The sequence below is a fragment of the Haematobia irritans genome, chromosome 2 (genome assembly GCF_050003625.1).
Source record: "Haematobia irritans isolate KBUSLIRL chromosome 2, ASM5000362v1, whole genome shotgun sequence".
Lineage (NCBI taxonomy): Eukaryota > Metazoa > Arthropoda > Insecta > Diptera > Muscidae > Haematobia > Haematobia irritans.
This window is the reverse complement of record NC_134398.1, coordinates 90,904,070-90,925,135: the sequence shown is the minus strand read 5'-3', so window position 1 is coordinate 90,925,135 and position 21,066 is coordinate 90,904,070. Positions and strand designations below refer to the sequence as shown.

The following is a 21,066-nucleotide window of genomic DNA, read 5'->3' as shown; positions in this document are numbered from 1 at the left end:
AAGCGAAACCCTAACCTCTCTCTCCGAGATGCCGCAAATAAGCTGAGTGTATCGTCTACAACCGTGCATCGAACCAAAAAACGAGCCGGACTATCGACTTACAAGAAGGTAGTGACTCCAAATCGCGATGATAAACAAAATACGACGGCCAAAGCGCGATCCCGGAGGCTGTACACGACGATGCTGACGAAGTTTGACTGCGTGGTAAGGGACGACGAAACCTACGTCAAAGCCGACTACAAGCAGCTTCCGGGACAGGAGTTTTATACGTCAAAAGGAAGGGGAAAGGTAGCAGATAAAACTGTCAAAGTTCGCAAAGAAATATCTGGTTTGCCAAGCCTTATGTACCTGTGGCTTGAAAAGCAGCATTTTCAAAGCTTCCGGGACTGTCAACCAAGAAATTTACGTGAAAGAGTGTTTGAAGAAGCCTCTGCTGCCTTTCCTGAAGAAACACGGTTGTTCCGTACTGTTTTGGCCGGATTTGGCATCTTGCCATTACGGTAAAAAGGCCATGGAGTGGTACGCCGCCAACAACGTGCAGGTGGTTCCCAAGGACAAGAACCCTCCCAACACGCCAGAGCTCCGCCCAATTGAGAAATACTGGGCTATTGTCAAGCGGAACCTAAAGAAGACCAAAAAAACTGCTAAGGACGAGCAGCAGTTCAAGGCAAACTGGCTTTCTGCGGCGAAGAAGGTGGACAAGGTGGCTGTACGAAATCTGATGGCAAGTGTCAAGCGTGAGGCCCGGCAATTCGGATTTGGAAAAGCGAAAGCCTAACTGAATATTTTTCCTGAATTTTATACTAATTGAACTTGAAAAAGAAATTTAATTTGATTTTTTAAATAAACGATTTCACCGATTTACACGCGTTTTCCCTTGACCAAATTTTGACCGTATCACCCTTTATACTTTATGGGGTCTTAGAGCAATATTTCGATGTGTTACAATCGGAATGACAAAGTGTGCAAAATACCAAATTAGTACGCAAAATAAACTCTAGGAGTGACTATCCTCTAGTATTAATGTCAACACTTCCCCATATACTATGATGTGCATTTGTATCGCATCCCATAATGAGTTTGGTCTTTGTTTTCAATGACCCTCAACTAAGGTGCATGGAGGTATCTCCCTATCATGTCCCATATAGGCCGAAGATACCCAATATTTGCATTTGGCTATTTCTAAACTGGCAACGACAGTGTCTGCATTGCACATTGAAGGAAGCAGAAACAAGTTGAGCTCGTTTTTAGCTATTATACAGGCTCGATTTACATCATTACCAGTATACTGCAATAGTTTGAACCCCGGAGTACTTAATTCACATATTTTGTTTCTATAAACATATTTTCCTTGGATAAGACCTATATCTATGTTCCCCTTCATAAGGAGAACTTTTACGGCAGCACATGCAGCCTTACAATCACAGAAAAAAAGGTGTCTTGTTAATTTTAGGACCAGTTTAACTTCCACATAGTTCAAAAAATTTACTGTAATATAGTTCATTTTTCGTAACCACTGCGAAAATTAACTTAGCTAAAGGAAAACTTATAAAACTTCAGTAAATGTTTTTTAGTTCACTAACTACGAAATGGGACGGATTTTTCCTTAAATAAATTTCCAATACAATAGTTAATGGATCGTTGATTGTATTATAAAAAGACATAGGCAATATAAAAATCTTACTACGAAATGTGGACAATTTACTAAGAAAAATTTTTGTATGGAAAAAAATTTTTGTAGTAAAAATTAACTTAACCACAGTACCGATTCGTATGGCGGCTTCCTATATATTTCCTCACATTGAAAATTTTAGATAAAGTATAATAAAAAGTAGTTAGTTTAATCCTTGACGGGTGTATATAATTTTTTATGGATTCCTCGTAAATTTTTAATATATTTTACCTTATCCTATAGATAGAATACCAACTAATCAATAAACGTGATACTGGAAATTGAAGTGAGAAGAAATTATGAAATTATTGCATCATCTTTTTTGTTTGTTTGTGTTTGTTATTGCGATGATGTTATGGAATGTGTGTTGTTGGTATCTTTTGTGGTGATAGTTGTTTTGTTGCAATAGCGAGGTCAGAAAGGGATCATGTGTGTGTGGAGTTGTTTTTCTTTACATATGTGTCCTTTATGACTATTTGTGTCTTTGAGTTTTATTGGTGCATTCAGTTCTGTTGATGCATTTATGAAGCGCACACGTGGTGCGCTTGCGTGCGGTATTTGTGTTTATTAATAAAAATACATTTATTTCGTAACATTTTAGAAACTGATAAGTGAATGGTGTGATGTTAGAGAAAACAAAAACACTTTATATTGATAAAAAATAAATAACTCTAAAATAAATCACATATTAAGAAACTGTATATTTCTGTTAATAATTTAAAATTAGTGCGGTTTTAAATTGGTTTACATAAAAATATTCATAATGAGTGGTAATAAAATGATCTATATTTACTCTACATCTGGATCACAGTACAATTTTTTGAGTCTATATTTTTATGTTATAGCGAGTCCTTAAGGTGTGTACTAAGTTCGAGTTTAGGTGCTAAAATCAGAAATAAATCAGTAAGAAAAGTATAAAATTATACGCCTTCGATGCAAATTTAAATATAACTTGATGGAGAATAGCTCGAAACAAGTCTTTTATTAAGTTTATATTCTTTAAATGGATTACACGATTAAGAACAGAAAATCGTTTTTAAGCTTATGTAGAACGCTGTTTTTTTTTAATTTAATATGATTAATTGTTTTCAAGTTATTCCAATATATATAGCGGAAGTGCCTTAATTTTGAACATAACCGTATATCTCAAAAAGTCGAGCTCTTAAAAAAACAAGTGTATTTGGATTCAGCGACCTCAAATTACTAAAAATTTGATATAAATTTTAAATGAACACAAAAACGGTTCAATTTTGTTCCCATGTATTTCTAAAGAAAACTAATCATGAAAAATTGAAATTTTAGCCACTAAACTCGAACTTAATATCCACCATAAATACTAAATGCTATATTGACAAGTGGAAATTATATCTAATTTTATAATATTTTTATTTCATTTATATTCTGAGAAGGATTTCAAAAATGTCCCATTTGTGCATGGATATGATTCCACTAATGTAGTAATTGGATGATTTTTTTCAATGTGGTAAGTTTTTCGTCCATTTGTAATAAAGCCAAAATTTCTATTTATTAAAAATAATTTTCATTGCAGGATGACAGCAAATCTAATGGTATTTTTTTGGAATCGTCTTACTGCTTAATGCTAACTAAGCTGATATCCCTATTTGCTCTAAGAAAATTCTCTTGTAAGTTAAAGATCAAAATACCATAGAATTTGATAATATTTTTATATTTTATATACCTTTTTAACTTCAGAGGCTTATGACGCAAATCCACACAACAAAAACTAGCGAAATCGGTGAAATTGGACAAAAATGAAATGAAAATAGCAACTTATGGCATATATCTTTCATATGGATAGAAAATGGAAATTGATATTAATTAGTTTCATTCTACTAACATAGAATATTACTCTTTTGAAGAAGCAATTACTAACTACCGAAAAGTAACAGCATACGGCGTACGAATAAAAACATTTCTTTTATTGTATATCATAAGCCATAGTTTTATGTAATATAATAATAATTTTTTGAAATAAAATACTGGTAGTTATGAAAAATTGTCTTATATTGTACGAAAAACTTCTTAGTTGTATACAGGCTTGTTGTACCTTTAATTCCTCAATTTATTTACTTCTTTGAAAATTATACTGATAAACAGTTTATTTGAAACCAATTTCTAAATATAGGATTCCCAAAAACTTGTTCATTTTTCCGGATAGCAGGAATATTTTGAATGAGTGTAAGTACATTCTTCCAACAGCGTAGTAAGAATGAACTAAAATACGATGCAATACATAAACTTATTTATAAGAAAATCATGAACTTATCTAGATGAAAAAAATCTTTGGCGCCAAATCATGGTCATTCTTACTATGGGTTAGTTCATTTTTCGTAAACAATAGTAAACTTTTTTTTCGGTGATGGTAAAGATTTATCTGGAGGATCCATAGGACCATCGAGATTTTCAACAACCGTTACATCAGCCGTTTCAATCGAGTCAACAAGAATGTCCTCTTCAGATATCTCGGTGACTCTCGCAATAACCATAGGTTCAACTTTGGTGAGTTTTGAGCCAGTAGAAACCTCCTCTCGTATACGGTGCCTATCCATGTCTGCATCTTTGGTATCTCCCTCGACTTCGCAAGAGGATCCGCTTAATTCTGATTCAGACAGAGGCTTGCCCATTTCTGAATCCTTTGGCTGATCGTTTTTATATACCTTCATTTGGATATAATGAAAGCCATAACATACACGGCCCTGGGACTTTGCAAAGACTGAGTGTTCAATATAAACACTGCATGTCGTCCATCCACGTCATCACAGAAAGTTAAACTTCGTATATCGCCAAAGACATTTTTATTTGTTTGAACGATGTGATATTCGTAGAAATTAGGTAGAATGCATTCCATATAGTAGTTAACATTTTCCTATATTTATGTACCATTATACTACAGAATGAAAAAATTTAACTGAATTGAATGCATATATGGAATGATTTTATTGAACTTTTTTCATTCATTTGGACAAATCTTATATATTTGTAGTAAACCTTTGACATCAAAATTGGAATTGCTTACCTTCGTTTATAAATACAATTTTATTTATTTATATAAGCAATATTTTCTGTTTCATGTTTTAGTAATATATTGAATATGTTTATTAAGAATCAACAGCATCGACTGGCCTTGAAATATTAGTTTATTATTCCACTATTTCCAATTTCCATGTAATGTTATCAACTGTAAAACGCATTTTTTCTTCTTGTACTTTTCACAATTTCCTCCTTTTACAATCTCAATATCTACAAATATAAAAAATCATAAACTAATTTTTTTTCACAAAAGGTTAGCGTCACTGAATATTACCTGATAATTGAAGATTCCAAAATGAAGTCGAATGAAGTGGTCGTTATTCTTCTGGTGTTTTCTTTCTTTATACACCATCAAGAACATTGGTAGACGTATTGTTTGTTATATATGTTTAATATTAAAAAAAAACGAAAAATGCTCTCACTAATTTAAAATAACAAATATTTTATTTATTTGTTATATATTATATTATGTTACTAAATTATTTTGTAACAATCTCACCGTACATCATAACAACACGATTCCAACTATAAACAAATATATCGATTACATCGATGACAGGCAGATAAAAGAAATATAGGAAAATTTCCTATATTCTAACAAGTGTGTTTCCTTAAGTCTTGCAAGGATTGAATACTTCTTAGTACGAATGAACTAAAATATTTTTCTATGGTAAGTGTTATTCGTATGTATGATAAGCTTTCTATAATAAAGGAAGTCATTATCATTATCATTTTTTAAGAAATTTTACTGAATTTAAGGAAACTTGGTTTTAGTTTACTTTTACGAATGCTTTGTTATCAGTGAATAAAATTTTCTTGTTCAGTAGTAAATTCTTATACCCAGCGAAGAAAACAGTATTAGTAAAATTCCATGCCTTATTCTAGTTAATGAACTATTCCTAACTGCTTTCAGTTTAGGGTTTTTTTTTTACTGAAACAAGTAAATTTTATTATTTCACACAAAATATTAACTTAATGGAAATAAAATGGCTAAACTAAATTGATGAATATTTTTTACTTTAGTTTCTGTATTAACCCCAAATTTCAATAAATAAAACACTTTACTTAAGTGCAAAACGCTGAACTAAACCTTTTATTTAATTTGTTCTTTCTTAACACAACTCAAAATACCGAACTACTCCACTTATCGAATCATCAATATAATCGATAACAATCAGTGTTGCCACATTCCTTCTACCTTTTTCAGTCTCAGATTCAATGGTTCATGTCCCGGTGATGTTGCTGGGCTAGCTTGAAGAGCATGTTGGTTATTGCTGTCGGGAAAAGCTGGAAAAGAAGTAGATGAGTTTTCTGTGGACTGGGACGGCTCGGCTGCAACTAATGGTGATTCGCAGCTTTCGACGAACGGTTCGGAAACGGATTGTCCTTCTTTTATTTCGCCCTGAGAAGTGGAAATAAATGGAATTTTTTTAACCATACTTATACTTATTGTAAATGTTCTCCCTCCTCCAGTAATTTTAACTTCGCTTCCATTTCTTGCAATAACTTCGTAAGTTGTCTTATCAAAATTTGGAGTGAGTTTATTGGTAAAAACTACGTTTTTCAAGAACACTTTTTCACCGACCTGGATATCCGACACCCTTGCCTTTCGCTTTGCATCTGCCTTCTCGTTTCCCTTCTGTTTATTAATTAAATCATTATCTCTAGCAGACGAATCAATAACATCCTCTGTAATGTCCTCGATTCCTGGGATTCTGTCGCGAATACGTCTGTTGAACATTAACTCCTGGGAGAGGAGCCTGTGGTACCATGTGGAGTCACATTGTACATCAATATGAATTTTTTAATTTCCTCATAATTAGATTAGTTTGCTGCCGCTATCTTCAAGTATTTTACCAGTGATTTGTTCATGTTTTCTAACTCGCCGTTCGCCTGCGGCCAATAAAGAGGCGTTCTTACCAAGGTTATGTTATTCTCAGCGCAAAAAGATTTAAATTCATCGCTCACATATAGTCGTCCATTATCAGTTCTAATTGATTTTGGTAATCCCAGTCTATAAAAGATATCTTTCATCGCCTTAATTATTACTTTGGAAGAAATTCGGCTCAAGAAAACCACTTCTTGGTAGCGAGAATAGTAATCTATTAGTACCAACAAATGCTCCCCATTGGGGAGCGGGCCAAGTAGATCACTTGCCAAAAATTCCCAAATACCGTTAGGAAACTGATGCCTCTTCATTGGAGTTGGCGGCTGAGATACCAAAAGACAGCCACGGCAAGTTTTCTGCCACCGTACCTTAGACCGCAGCCGCCGTTTCATCATAGACTCTCCAGGGTGACCTTCATGTGACAAATCCAAAACTCTCCGCCTCAATGAAGATGGCATCACAATCCGGTTTCCACGCAGCAAAAAAGAACCGATTGTAGACCATTCGAAACGAAATACATAATAAGGGTTCGGCTTCTTCAACTCCCAACACTCATTTTCCATACTGGAAATCGCCTCACAAATATCCATGTCTTTACCACTCTCTTTGCTAATCACGGAAATACTTAAAGTAATAGGAACTGTATTTCCCAATATGTGAAATATTGATGCCTCACACTTTCCGTCAAAAGAGTCTTCTTCTGAAATTTTGCATAGTCTCGAAATTGTATATATTACCTTTAATTTGAAGGCTTGTAATCTCAGCAGCCACCTTTCAATTCTAGCTGGCGGTCTCGATGTTGGTTTGAAAATTGCTTCTAATGGCTTGTGATCAGTAACAAACACAAATTCCAAGCTAGCTAGATAATAATAAAATCGTTCTACTGACCAAACTAAAGCCAAACTCTCTTTTTCTGTCTGAGAGCATCTCTTTTCAATAGCTGACAAACTTTTACTTGCAAAAGATATTATTCTTGGTTGTCTCTCCGCATTAAATTGTAGCAAAACAGCCCCCAGGGACACAGGACTTGCATCGGCAATCACTCGCGTTTTCAATCTTGGGTCAAAATACGACAAATTTGGTATCTCTGATAACATTAATTTCAATTTGTTAAAGGCTTGTTCTTAACTTTGACCCCATGAAAATTTTGCCTACTTCGTAAGCAATATCCTTAAAGGCTCCGTAATATCCGGTAAAAATTTTCCTATGTATGTCACCAGGCCTAAAAAACTGGCAACTTCCTCTTTTGATTTTGGAGCTCGGAATTCTTTTACAACTTTAATTTTATAGGGATCTGCAGAAAACCCTTCCGAACTTTCCATATACATTTTGTTTGATTTAAAGTAACATTGTTTTTCTTTAGGACATATAAAACGAATTCTAAAGCTTCTTCGTGTTCTCTATCGCAGCTTCCAAAAACTATAATGTCAATGCCAAACATAAGCCTTTTATATCTAAAAAGTCCCTTATGTGTCCCAAATGTTGTGATTTCTCGACTTGCCTCATCCAATTCTAGTTGGTGGTACGCTGATTTAAGGTCCAGCATAGAAAAGATTTTAGCGTCCTTTAATCTGCTCATAAATGATTCAAATGTCGATAAAGGATAATTTTCGCGAAAAATGGCGTGATTTGCACACCTCATGTCCACACATAGACGGATATCATAGTTTCCTTTAACCCTATCACTACCGAAATAAACCTAATATTAAAAACTTTAATTGTTCTTTTGTTTTTACTTGTACTAATAGCGTGTAGAACAAAAATTGTCATTTTGAGAACCTACCTCAATTACTTCAAGAGCTATATGAGCTTGTGCTGAAAACTTGATTCTTGAATTGTGACCAAATGGCCTATAATATCTTTCAAAGTGTGAGAAAAAATACAAAAAAGTTCCCGTAAAAGTATCAGCTATAGTTTTTGTATTAATGTCCATTTACTAGAAACATACAATAGAAAAATTGTCTCAAATTTTCGTATTTTTCGTTTATTTTTAGAGAAGTTTATAAAAATGTATTTTAGTGCTCACCAATATGGAAAATATGTATAGCTTATTTAGATTAAAGCCTCTACTTTAAAATAACATCGAGAAATAAATCGAAAGTAAGTGGGAAAATAGAATTTGGTGTCTTTTTCGAAACAAACAACCTTTCCCCAAAATACATGGAATTAACCCTTTCACTACCGATGTCCACTTAGAAGGCTAAGCGGACATCGGTAGTGAAAGTGTTAATTCCATGTATTTTGGGGAAAGGTATTTTGTCATCGACGTTGTTGACATAAAGTCCAAGTCTTAACACATTTAGTTGAAGAGCCGTTTCTCTACCTAACAGTGATTGGTGTCCGTTTCTGATGACATAGAATGACGACATGATCTCGTTTCTATTGCCCACGCAAAAGGAGCATCAAACACCACGACAATTTCCAATGGCTGCTTAGCAGCGAGCCGTTTCTCTACCTAACAGTGATTGGTGTCCGTTTCTGATGACATAGAATGACGATATGATCTCGTTTCTATTGCCCACGCAAAAGGAGCATCAAACACCACGACAATTTCCAATGGCTGCTTAGCAGCGAAGGCTTTATACTGGTTTTCAGAATGAAATCAGATATTCCACATAACCAGCGTTGCCAGAATTGTTTCACCAAAAACCGCTAGATTTGCCCAAAAAAATAGCTAAAAAATGCTAAAAAATAGCTAGAAAAAAAAGCTAAATTTTTTTGTATCAAAAGTCACATTTTTGATTGAAATTTAACAAACTTAAAGGCTTTATTTCACTTACAATGCATATTATTTTCATTTTAATTCCACTTCTGTGAGACTGTAACAATATCTAAGGCATATTAGCTCTGTTTGCGTATTCGATACATTTTGATTACTATCACAAATTTTTTACTGGAAGTCCTTCGTTTTGTGGGAGCTACCTTCCCAACACCTCTATTTTATTTACTTGTTATTTTAAAATATTAAATGATCTTAGCATGCTTTGGATTTGGTAAAAAAATGATTTGTCATTTTTTTAAATAAAATTTTAGTTTTGATTTGAAATTGTGAAAAATTCGAAATACATTACTTTTATTTAAATTGTAGAAAATACCTATAGTTTACATTTCCCAGTAAAAACGTTTTCCTTTTCTTCATGAGCTATCAAAGTGCTTTAAAAACGTGATAACGCCAACTTAAATTTCCAAATTCAGACTCGACTTCAAGTAGAAATTATTGTATATATACGTTTTTAAAATAAAGTGTTGAAAAACATCTTCTACTTTTGAACGCTATTTTGGTTTGTGGTTAAGATGCAAAAACTCCTCACATTTAAAGACTATTTCATTAATTCTTCCTTCTTTCATGAAAACACCCATTTTAAGTTGAATCACTTAATTATAAGGACAAAACGACTTTATCGTCTTTTGGACAAGGAAAACAGTTTATATAAAAGAAATTCACAAATGCTATTATAACCAAAATTCGCGTTCGTATTTTAAGGAGACGACAATATTTTTTCAGTGCACAAAGCTATTCACATCTACTATTTTAATTTAGTAATATCGTAATAACTTTAGAATATTATAATAACATAAAAAGGATAAACGAGTCAAATGATAATATTCCCAATAATTTACTGACAGTTTATCTAACAAATTTGTATGGTAATAGTAGATTTAAAGTTTACGATAACTTTTATGTATATAATGAAAAAACTTTACAACAAGGTGTATTTGCTACAAAAATGCCCGCATAATGGCTGGACTCATTATTAATGTTTCAACTGAGCTTTGAAATATGTGGAAACCCTTATACTTGCAGCAAAGCTTAGATAAAAACGCCGATTTATCCATATTTCAATAGAAACATGTCGAAAATAAAAAAAGCCAAAAATAGCTAAAAAGGTCATGAAAAAAAGCCAGAAAAAAAGCTAAAAGCTAAATGCATTTTTTTCCGCTAAACGTCTTCAAAAAAAGCCAAATCTAGCGGGAAAAAAGCTAAATTGGCAACGCTGCACATAACAGCGTCGGAAGAACAAAGAACTTCCCAATCATTCTCACTCACAAGTTTGAAACGACAACCAGAGTCAATTACCATAGTAATATTTTTCCCACCAACCGTATATGATATATTTTCTTGATTGCTGTCACAATGATCGACATTGAAGCTAGAGCATTGCATGAGAACATTCATTCATAGCGCACACAACTGCACTCATGAAACGGTTCGAGAAGACTGAATAATCTTCATTGATCGAATGAATAGAATGAGAACACTGGCTTGATCGAATCGGTTCGAATGAATGTAAATGTATGAATGAGACATGGTTTGAATCACACCCAATAATTCAGTATCGAGTGAATGTTGTTGTGACGTCACATCATTGAAGTTGTGCATTTGTTTCCATTCTCGGTCGCAAGCAAACATTCGATTGCATTTGGTGAAACGGGATAATCGAGAATACTCGAACATTTAGCGGGAGTTTCGGGAATTTGCAAAGTTCTCGAGTATGTTATGACAAAAGATGGAATCATGCTTAATGAGAAAAGAAGTCATACAGTTTGTGTTTCTTTAGATATAAGTGTGTAATTAATAGTTAAGCTTATTGACGATAAAATGAGTAATTCTAACAAGGTAAATGTTTAAATTTGTTATGTTTTTATATGTAACTAGCAAAAGTAAATTTATTTTTTTATTTTTTTTTTTTATACCATCCACCATAGGAAGGGGGTATATTAAGTTTGCCATTCCGTTTGTAATACATCGAAATATTGCTCTAAGACCCCATAAAGTATATATATTCTGGGTCGCGGTGAAATTCTGAGTCGATCTACGCATGTCCGTCCGATCGTCTGTTGAAATCACACTAACTTCCGAACGAAACAAGCTATCGACTTGAAACTTGGCATAAGTAGTTGTCATTGTGTAGGTCGGATGGTATTGCAAACGGGACATATTTTATCAAAATTTTATTTGTATAGAAAATTTTATCAACATTGTATTTCTATAGAAAATTTTATTTCTATAGAAAACTTTGTGAAAATTTTATTTCTAAAATAATTTTTATCAAAATTTTATTTCTATAGAAGATTTTATCAAAATTTTATTTCTATAAAAATGTTGTCATAATTTTATTTCTATAGAAAATTTTGTCAAAATTTTATTTCTATAGAAAATGTTGTTAACATCTATAAAAAAAAAATTATCAAAATTCTATTTCTATAGAAAATTCTATCAAAATTGTATTTCTATAGAAAATTTTATCAAAATTTTATTTTTATAGAAAATTTTATCAACATTATATTTGTATAGTTCGGCTTGAGGTCATATGAATAAAAACAGATGTTGTTGTTTTTTGGAGTTGTATTTTTATTTAATATTATCCAATATTTCGAAACATCTCCGATGTTCGTCTTCAGGGAAATTTTTTAGAAGTAAAGAACAATGAACTTATTCGCAAACGAGTAAATCTATAAAAAAAAATTTATTTCTATAGAAAATTATTAACATTTTATTTCTATAGAAAATTTTCTCAAAATTTTATTTCTATTGAAAATTTTGTCAACATCGTATTTCTATAAAAAATTTAATCAAAATTTTATTTCTATAAAAAATTTTGTGAAAATTTTATTTCAATAGAAAATTTTGTCGACATTTTATTTCTATGGAAAATTTTGTCAAAATTTTATTTCTATAGAAAAAGGAAAAATATTTTATTTCCTTTAAATACGAATGCCCTTTATTTTTTATACGAAAAAGTGTATTGGATTTTAACGATTACTTACTATAATGCCCAAAAATATCATCCCAAATGTTTCTCCTAAAAAGTAGAGCAATATTTAGTTTTGCTGTTAATACCTTTTTACATAGAAATGCAGAAGGTTTTGTCCACTTTATGTTATTTTTTTTTTTTACTTCATACACAAGCGCCTTTCCATCAACTTACAACTAAACAAACGTACAATACATATAAAAGTTGTTGTTATTGTTACTACATGAGGGCAAAAAAAGATTCGAAATCCTCGATTCCTTCACTTTGTTTTCGAAAACAATTTGACTCGTTGTGTTTGATCCCGAAGACTGAAATTGTTTGATTGACCGTTTCATACAACACAAACGAGAACGAGGTATGGTTGTATTCGAACTTACAAACATCGGTCCAAACGGGAACGACTACAAATCTCTACCTTACTTGTTGGGCTTCGAGATGTTCTCGAACACAAAAATATATGACCGATGCAATGCTCTAATTGAAGCAGCCAAATTCACGATGATCTCGTGATAATTGTCCTTCCTCCTGGACACATCGCACATTAGTTGATTGCGGTTTCTTTTGTATGGACCATCATTGTTGTTCACCTCGCGTCTTCTTTTCTTTGTTCTGCATTTAATTACAAAATGTCCCGCCAACAAACACTTATCAGTATAGTTTGCAGAATATCCTTTTCTACCACAGCGACCTCATTTGGTCAATGAATTTGATTCAGTAGAATTCTTGGTGGAAATTTTATTCACCTGCTCCTTTTCTGTATTAAACATACATCTTGAAGTACCGTTGATTTTTTCGTGCACTTGACAAGCTTCTACAATTTCCGAGAGACTTCGTTCCTTTTCCAACAATCGGTTTTTTAAATCCAGTGGCGCCCATGAATCTATTATTTTGTCTTTAATGGAAATTTCTACAATTTCTTCCTTTGTAGTACCAAAGGAACATTTAGACACCTGTTGCCGCAATCGTAGTAAAAATTTGTTAAAATGCTTCGAAACAAATGTCTCTCGAAAGTTGTATTTCTCTTTGGACAGAAATATTCATTTAATTTTGCGACCAAAATATCAAAAATATTTTCCTTGTCAGCATCAAGGGCCCCTTGGATGTTGAAAATTACTTCCTGCAACTGCGGACCACCCAAGTGCAGAAGTTTATTCTTCTTCACGTTATCAGTGATTTCTTCTGCTGCCAGATAAAGATTAAACGATCTTATCCACTTTTCCCATTCGTGGCGTATAAGAGTTTTGTCTATCACATCACAAAGGAATGGCTTAATTTTTTCTGCCATTTTACCAACCGTATAGCAGTAAAAACAAATGTTTACGTTAGCCGGTTGTTGTGCAGCAATGCGTCTACTCTTTTGTTGTCAATTCACATTTACCCAATGCCAAATTTAATCGGTAACATACCAATTTTTATCTTCTCGGAAATCTTGAAATGCAATTTAATGCCCTTCCACTCTCTTAGCAATTTATTTTCGCAATTTAATGCAATTTTCCTTCGATTCAACGAAACACTGAACATTTCCTCAACTTTCAATAAATAAAACACTTTACTTAAGTGCAAAACGCTGAACTAAACCTTTTACAGTAGAATTCGGTTATAGCGACCGCCAAGGGACCGATATTATACGTCGTTATAACCGAACGTCGTTGTATCCAAGTAAGTGTACACAATATTTTCAAGTTTTTTTTTAATCATGTATATTCATATTTATTGAGATTGGAAAAAGTTTAGAATTGTGATTTGTTTTCTATTTACAAGAATTTCTTTTAATAATTTACTTTCAATAATTTCATCGGGACTATATAAACTCTCTGATATATCAGAACCCCCTCTCAGTATTTATCCAAGTACAAGTGCAGCACGCAACCTTACCTGCGTTTGGTTGAGCTGGATTACAGATTCTTATGTAAATAAAAAATTTCTATAACACCGCCGGTAATTAAAAAGTGAATGTTTATGCGTCCCTGATGGACTTTTACGACTCAAACTGGTTTGAATATTTCTTCTTTGTCATTTGCACCTCTGTTTGGGATAGTCGAAAACAAATTCTGTGATTCCCCGCAGTATATGTTTCTTTATTTAGTATTGGCTGACGACAAAATATGGAATGAAAAAAATAATAATTAGTACACAGAACTTACATCGTCGTTATAACCGAATGTCCATTCCAAAGCAGACGTGCAAATTGGTCGTTAAAAGCAGATGGTCGCTAAAACCGGAGTCGTTCTAAGAGAATGCTTGCGCATGTACAAACTATTGAGAACCAAACTTGCTTTGAAAATCCTTCGTTATAAACGGATGGTCGTTATAACCGAGGTCGCTATAAATGAATTCTACTGTATTTAATTTGTTCGTTTTCTTAACACAACTCAAAAGTAACTCCAAAATACCGAACTTATCGAATCATCAATATAATCGATAACAATCAGTGTTCCCACAGTTTCGAAGGCACTTTTTTTCTGGGTGTAGGGACTCACAAATTTGCAAACTTAGAGGAAAGCACCTCAGCTTCCACAAAAAGAAAAAAAATATGGATTTGGAACCACTGTGCGATAGTGGGAATTTATCTTAGACAAAGCCCTCTATTTCACTAAAGCCAATTTAACTTTATTTTAGTTCATGCAATTATTATATTTGGAGAAGGTTTCATTTACTCTAATAATTATGTCTAATAAATTTTATCTTAATTATGTCTAATAAATTTTCTTGAATTTGTCGAAAAATATTTACTTATTAATGACATTGGCGTGATGCCAGCGTTTGTAATACTGTTTAGTTAAAATTTTCTAAAAATATTCAAAACTTTCTAAAATTAATCGAAAGTTCTCTTCCTGGTGGGTTCACTGTTTTTTCAGTGTATCTTATTTGCTATTGTTTTTGGTCAAGTGTATATGACATATGAAGAAATTACTCGAAAAATCTACTATAAGCATTTTGGTAATTCGAGTCTGATATTGTTACAAGTTGGAGCGGGACATATGACGTTACAAATAAGTTACTGTCATCCACACTTTTATTTTCTACTTTCTGTTTCCACTCGCTATGTCCCGAACTGCCATCAAACCTACATTTTGCTATTAACCCTTTCACTACCGATGTCCACTTAGAAGGACATTAGAAAAAGACACCAAATTCTATTTTCCCACTTAGTATCGATTTATTTCTCCATGTTATTTTAAAGTAGAGGCTTTAATCTAAATAAGCTATAAATATTGTCCATATTGGTGAGGTCTAATATACATTTTTGTAAACTTCTTTAACAATAAACGAAAAATACGAAAATTTAAGACAATTTTTGTACTGCATGTTTCTAGTAAATTGACATTTATACAAAAACTATAGCTGATACTTTTACGGGTTCTTTTTTGTATTTTTTCTCACACTTTGAAAGATATTATAGGCCAAATAGCGCTTATTTTCGTAAGGCCATTTGGTCACAATTCAAGAATCAAATTTTCAGAACAAGCTCATATAGCTCTTGAAGTAATTGAGGTAGGTTTTCAAAATGACAAGTTTTGTTCTACAAAACTAGTACAAGTAAAAACAGAAGAAAAATAAAAGTTTTTATCATTAGGTTTATTTCGGTAGCGAAAGGGTTAATGTAAGCACGTAGTTCCTATTAATGTAAGGCTGTTTTTTAGTTCTAATCAGCGATGCCAATTTAGCTATTTTCCCGCTATATCTTGCTTTTTTCATGACCCTTTTAGCGATTTTAGCATATAGCATTATAGGTCTAACCACTGCCGTGTATAGCCAATGCACAATTTTTGGTTTTAGTCCCCACTTTTTTCATATTGCCTTTTTGCACGAGTACAAAGCTACCGTTGCTTTCCTCGCCCTTTCTTCAACATTAAGCTTAAAGTTCAGCTTCCTGTCCATACCCCCTAAGGAAATGGGCCTAACCGTTGGAGTTTTGCGATCTTTGCAGTACATGACTAGTTCTGTATTTGCAGGATTTACCCCAAGACCATTATCTTTCGCCCATTTCTCAGTCATCCGGAGGGCTCTCTCTCTGGGTGGGAATTTTCCCCTGACTGCTAGCGCCACATCATCTGCGTATGCCACCACTTTTATCCTTTCTTTTTCTAGGGAAACCAGAAGGTTGTTTATAGCAACATACCAGAGAAGTGATAGGGGAGTCCCTCTGTTCACATACCTTTGTATGTTTGCTTGTCCTAGTGTGGCTGAAATACGTCTCTTCATTAGAAGTTCGTCTAACAGCCTAAGTATACCTGGATCTACATTCAGAGTTGCCAGTCCATTTAATATCGAGTTCGGGTGGACGTTATTGAACGCCCCTTCGATGTCTAGAAACGCAATGATTGTGTATTCTTTGACAGATAGTGAGCTTTCAATAAAGCTGACTAGTTCATATAATGCGGTCTCAGTAGACCTGCCCTTCGAGTATACATGCTGTCGTTTTGAGAGCAAACTTGAATCGACGCTAGTTCTAAGATAAATATCTATCATCCTCTCCAGAGTCTTAAGTAAAGGGTGATTCTTTTGAGGTTAGGATTTTCATGCATTAGTATTTGACAGATCACGTGGGATTTCAGACATGGTGTCAAAGAGAAAGATGCTCAGTATGCTTTGACATTTCATCATGAATAGACTTACTAACGAGCAACGCTTGCAAATCATTGAATTTTATTACCAAAATCAGTGGCAGAAAATCCGCTTTTTTATCGACAAATTTTGTTCAGCGATGAGGCTCATTTCTGGTTGAATGGCTACGTAAATAAGCAAAATTGCCGCATTTGGAGTGAAGAGCAACCAGAAGCCGTTCAAGAACTGCCCATGCATCCCGAAAAATGCACTGTTTGGTGTGGTTTGTACGCTGGTGGAATCATTGGACCGTATTTTTTCAAAGATGCTGTTGGACGCAACGTTACGGTGAATGGCGATCGCTATCATTCGATGCTAACAAACTTTTTGTTGCCAAAAATGGAAGAACTGAACTTGGTTGACATGTGGTTTCAACAAGATGGCGCTACATGCCACACAGCTCGCGATTCTATGGCCATTTTGAGGGAAAACTTCGGAGAACAATTCATCTCAAGAAATGGACCGGTAAGTTGGCCACCAAGATCATGCGATTTGACGCCTTTAGACTATTTTTTGTGGGGCTACGTCAAGTCTAAAGTCTACAGAAATAAGCCAGCAACTATTCCAGCTTTGGAAGACAACATTTCCGAAGAAATTCGGGCTATTCCGGCCGAAATGCTCGAAAAAGTTGCCCAAAATTGGACTTTCCGAATGGACCACCTAAGACGCAGCCGCGGTCAACATTTAAATGAAATTATCTTCAAAAAGTAAATGTCATGGACCAATCTAACGTTTCAAATAAAGAACCGATGAGATTTTGCAAATTTTATGCGTTTTTTTTAAAAAAAAAGTTATCAAGCTCTTAACAAATCACCCTTTAGGAATGAGGATAAGCTGCTTGGTCGGAAATCCTTCGCACTCGAGTGAGAGGCTTTTCCCGTTTTAGGTATGAAAACGACTTTTGTTTCCCTCCACTTTTCTGGAATATATGCTAAGTTTATACATCCTTTATATATCACCATCAACCAGGGGATAATTCTTTCAGTCACTGCTTGTAACTCCGCCGCAGTAATTCCATCAGGTCCGGGGGATTTGAATGGTCCAAAGCTATTTAACGCCCATTTTATTTTAGATTTCGATACAATTGGCTCCGTGAAATAAGTCCTCATGAAATAACTCCCCAAATTGAAAAATGAAATAAGTCCCCAATTTCCTCTACAGAGAACAAAAACAACGATTTTTGGGGAGTTATTTCATATTTTGGGGACCTATTTTATTTCCAATTATGCACCCAGAAAAAAGTGCCTTCGAAACTAAAGGAAAAAATGTTTATCAATTTAGTTTAGCCATTTTATTTCCATTAAGTTGAATTTTTGTGTGAAATAATAAAATTTACTTGTTTCAGTAAAAAAATCCTAACTTAAAAGCAGTTAGGAATAGTTCATTAACTAAAATAAGGCATGGAATTTTACTAATGCTGTTTTCTTCGCTGTGTATAAGAATTTACTGCTGAACAAGAAAATTTTATTCACTGTTAACAAAGCATTCGTAAAAATAAACATAAACCGAACTAAAATCAAGTTTCCTCAAATTTAGTAAAAGTTCTTATAAAACGATAACACTGACTTCCTTTATTATAGAAAGCTTATCATAGATACGAATAACACTTGGTATAGAAAAATATTTTAGTTCATTCGTACTAAGAAGTATTCAATCCTTTCAAAACTTAAGGAAACACACTTGTTAGAATATAGGAAATTTTCCTATATTTCTTTTATCTACCTGTAATCGATACCTGTCATCGATGTAATCTACACGTTTGCGCGTGGGTTGTTTTTTAGTTGGAATCGCATTGTTATGGTATACGGAGAGATTGTTAAAAAATATAGTAAAATAATATAATAAATAACAAATAAAATAATTGATATTTTAAATTACACTGAAAAAACAGTGAACCCACCAGGAAGAAAACTTTCGGTTAATTTTAGAAAATTTTGAATTTTTGTAGAAAATGTTAACTAAACAGTATTACAAACGTTGGCATCACGCCGATGTCATAAAAATAAGTAAATATTTTTCGACAAATTTAAGAAAATTTATTACATAACTAAGTTTTTTCACTTGTTAAAGAAAATTTTGTAGTTTGAAAGAAAGATTTGGAGTTTAAAATTGCAAGAATGTCTGTAGTGACATACGAAGTTCATGATGGACGCATTTTTGGTAAAATTTACAAATTTAAAGAAATTTTGAACTATTTTGTGGAAGACATGAATTTAGTTAATCTTTATGCTTCATTTGGGTACATTTTTTTCATCGGTTTTAGATAATTTAATTAACGTACACAAAAAATTATTAGAGTAAAGGAAACTTACTCCAAACATAATAATTCCATGAACTAAAATAAAGTTAAATTGGCTTTAGTGAAATAGAGAGTTCACTTTTTTTTGAGTGTAGTGAGGAAATTTTTCGTTTTTTTTCAAAATTATTGAACATAAATAAACAATAAGTCTATCAATGTTCGTGATGGTGTATAAAGAAAGAAAACAGCAACAGAATAACAGCCCCTTCATTCGTCTTCATTTTGGAATCTTCAATTATCAGTTAACATTCATACAGTGACGCTAACCTTTTGTGAAAAAAATGGTTTATGATTTTTTATATCTGTAGGTATTGAAATTGTAAATGGAGGACAAAATCGTTACGCAGCATCTTCTTAAAAGTGAAAGGAACAAGAAGAAGAAAAGCATTACGTTTACAGTTGGTAACTTTACATGGAAATTGGAAATAGTGGAATAATTAACTAATATTTCAAGGCGAGTCGATGCTGTTAATTCTTAATAAATATTTTTAATATATTAATAAAACATGTCTTTTATTGAAGAAAAAATGCCTACATAAATAAATAAAACTGTATTTAAAAACGAAGGTAAGCAGTTCTAATTTTGAAGTAGAAGGTTTACAACAAATATGTAAGATTTGTCCAAATGAATGAAAAAAGTTCAATAAAATCATTCTATAAATGAATTCAATTCAGTTAAATTTGTTCATTCTGTAGTATAGTGGTACATAAATATAGGGAAATTTTATCTAGTATATGGGATGCATTCTACCTAATTTCTACGAAAATCACATCTTTCAAATAAATAAAAATGTCTTTGGCGCTATTTGTCATAGTGAAATAATTCCCCAATTAGGATTTTGAGGAGTTATTTCATTTTCTTAAATTTTAAAATAATTCATAAAAGTAGTAGATGGAGCCGTTATCTTTATGAATATTATGCTCAGTTTTTGAAAAAAAGAAACGTGAAGCGATGATGATATAAAATGAATTACGAATTTATAGACGGGTGTAGAAAAAACAGTGAATACCTTCCGTTTGGATCAAAATATGATTTGTCAAAAGAAATCTGTATATTGTATACAGATTTCTTTTGACAAATCATATTTTGTACAAAAAAGTTTCGCTATACACGACTTAATCTTGCACGAATTTTTCAATTTCTGTTTCTCGTACGCTCCCAAATTCGCGCGAATTTTTTAATTTCTGTGTCTCGTACGCTCCAAAAAATAAAAAATATTTTGCTTTTGCGTTCACCGAATTGTATGTCCTCCACTTCTTCTTCAGCAAAAGCAAAATATCTTTTATTTATTGGAGCGTACGAGACACAGAAATTAAAAAATTCGCGCGAATTTGGGAGCGTACGAGAAACAGAAATATCATTGTTGTTGTTTTTTTTTTGATTTCAGCTTAAAACCATGCATTGTCTAAACTACAAGTGTAGATTAACCAACAGAGGAAAAGAATGTTTGTCAAATTTATTTGGGCAAAGCCCTATAGACTGCGAGATGGTTGGATGGACGCACGTTTCGGAATTACCACATTACTCATCAGCATCCTCTACTTGCAACAAAACTATCAACCAATTATCAGAATAAATTCAGGCAGTTCACTAAATCCAAAAGTAAACCACACTTGAACCTTCCGAAAAAAGGTTTTGCATAATAGCCGGCTTTTGCCGAGACTTTTTTTATTTTTGTTTCTCGTACGCTCCAAAAAATAAAAAATATTTTGCTTTTGCATTCTCCGAATTGTATGTCCTCCACTTCTTCTTCAGCAAAATATTTTTTATTTTTTGGAGCGTACGAGAAAC

At 33.0% G+C, this 21,066-nt stretch overlaps 1 protein-coding gene and 1 long non-coding RNA gene across 3 annotated transcripts in view; both read left to right on the top strand.

Moving 5' to 3' along the window:
* The window catches only part of Rab30 (RAS oncogene family member Rab30), a 158,469-nt gene that overhangs the window by 47,781 nt on the left and 89,622 nt on the right, over positions 1-21,066 (top strand). The gene's annotated exons all lie outside the window — the stretch shown is intronic.
* On the top strand, positions 3,062-3,689 carry LOC142223268 (uncharacterized). Its single transcript, XR_012718649.1, has 3 exons — positions 3,062-3,155; positions 3,222-3,315; positions 3,386-3,689. It is a non-coding gene; the product is annotated as an uncharacterized LOC142223268 (long non-coding RNA).